Source organism: Montipora foliosa, chromosome 2 (genome assembly GCF_036669935.1).
Source record: "Montipora foliosa isolate CH-2021 chromosome 2, ASM3666993v2, whole genome shotgun sequence".
NCBI lineage: Eukaryota > Metazoa > Cnidaria > Anthozoa > Scleractinia > Acroporidae > Montipora > Montipora foliosa.
The window spans coordinates 59,186,646-59,189,145 of record NC_090870.1 but is presented as its reverse complement, the minus strand read 5'-3'; positions in this window follow the sequence as shown (position 1 = coordinate 59,189,145).

Sequence of the window (2,500 nt, the reverse complement as noted above, 5' to 3'; positions counted from 1 at the left end):
GTGATCACTATCCTGCAAAGGGCCCATTAGCAGTTAATTTCACAGATTTGGTCACGCTGACGTCACGAAAATCTGAAAAACACGCCCGATTCAGGCTTTATGCGCCACATTAGTGCTCAGCTTGCGCGCGGCTCTTAAACTTTAAGGAGCCTCCATTTATTATCACTCACAAATTATTGGTTTGTTATGGACGACAATTGTTATACTCATTACCCGCCTCCAATAATTTGTGGGTTACAATTGCCATTCGTTACAATACAATAATTTGAGGGTGACAATAGGCCTTATGCATGATTACCAAATTTGCTCAAGATTCACCACCAAGTCTCGTTTGCACAAAATTATTCTCATTATCTCGACATGGAATACTGTATGCAGGCGGGTTTTCTTTACAAGTTTGCTCGTCTGGCATTTAGCTCATGTTAAAATTTACAAGTCGAGGCTTGGTGGTGAAATTAGCTAGTCAAGACGTTATCGCGCATAAAAGCTGTTGTCCTTCACTATGATCGAATAATGTATGTATTTTCTTTTGGTATGAAAGGTATTGAGACAAAGGATAATGGTTGCGGCTTTAACACTCAGTCTAGAGTTAAATCAAGTTTTATTGTTCAGCGTTCCCCTAGGGATTCAACACCAGTGAGTTGACACTAGAGTACTGTCAACACTGTGTTACACTGTGTTTCTCTCAAGTGCGACCGCAACCAATGTCTGTGCAACGCCCTCTGAATTTACATGATTAAGGCTGTTCCCCTCGGAATTGCCTATGAATGCTCATCACGTTACGTCATCGCCACGATGTTGGTGGACAAAAAGATAGGTTCTCTCATTAACTCCTTTTGTTCGTCCACCAGCAATTCTACATTGCAACATTGTTATTTTTGTCTCCAGAGATTGTTAGAAAACGACCTATAGATAATTGCCTATTTATAAGGAGTTTTGCAGAGCGTTCATTTTCTATATCGCAAAGTAGTCTACGAGTTACGCACTGAGTTGTTTAAAGCTTATTTCGAATCCGTTGTTGATGTCCGACATCGAGGAAGACAAAAGAATAGCCAACACAAGAAGATAAAGCGGTGAGTTTGCGACTTCCGAAAACCATGTGTTGGTTCAGCAAGTTTTGGGCTTTTTAAGTATTAATGTCAACTCAACTTGATCCTCAGGAAAAGAAACTCGAGGCAAAACAGGCGTTCGACACAGACACGGTGCAGGTGCAACTAAAATACAAAGGAAACCAAAAGCAATTTAAACTCAACGTAGAACTCGACAACATATTGGACAAGATACAAGCATCGAACTGAAGAAACCAACAGCAGCAGCAGCACAACCTCTCTCGTTACTGAGGACAAAAACGCTCATCCACAAGCGGAAGCAAAGATCGTGGATTGGTACAAAGACGTCGAAGAATACGAAACCGAGCGTCGGAGTTTGCGTCCACGAACAACAGGCAATAGAACTGAGCAGCCAGCAAGGAAAGAAAGCAGGCAAAAGACTTCAAACGTGTCGATGAGAAACAGCAAATCACGCCTATCTCTGATGATCAGATTTTTCGTGGTAAGTCTCAGTAACTTGCTTTAACATGTATAGTGACACTTGGATTTCTCGTGCTACTCTCTAAGAGTGTCCATTCTGAATGTATTGTATTTTGTCGTCTAATTAATAGGAAACGGAAAGTGTAAAATGTACGTTCGTTTCAACGAAGTGAATTAGAGCGTGAAAATACTTTGGTCACTATTTTCCCTAAGTGATGACGTCGTGTAATAACCTGTAATAAGTGCATGCGCGTAAAGTAGTGAACAAACTATTGCAGGCTCAGAACATCTGAACATGAGGCCGATGGCCGTGGGACTGGCTATGGTCGATGTAGCTTCTCCTGTATCCCAACCAAACTGATAGGAAACCAAGTTGATCCAGTTTTTTCATCTGATGTTACATAACAAAGAATGAATTAAAAACGGTTGAAATCAAAATACAAAATGAGGTTCTCGCTATACGTCATCAGACAAGTTAATTCGTCGATGCTTGGACTGAAAACGTCTAGGTGCAGAGGGGAAGGAAGGGGGGGGGGGGGGGAGTGTAATGTCGGACAGCAGCGGACATTGGATACTTGCTCATACCATTACCTGTTCGGTTGCACTGAAGGAAAAATAGATGAAAAAAGCATGCATGCCAACTGAATCTAACTCTTTGCAATAAATCACAATCTCAAGAAAAAATACATACATCGTAAACTTCATGTATCGTAGACATCAGGACATAGCTATACTTATCTTCAAAGTTACGCAGGGCACCTGTCCGATTTATATAGCTAATATATTTAAGCAATATGATGGAGGCTATAGTTTGAGAAATGCTGATTTTGTAATTCCACGTTTTAACACAGTGACGTACGGCAAGCATTCCATTTAAGTATTTTGGGTCTTCCCTATGGCGCAGACTCCTAAACGTGTAACGGCTGAATGTAACTTGAATAATTTTAAGAATCATACAATGACCTGACCTG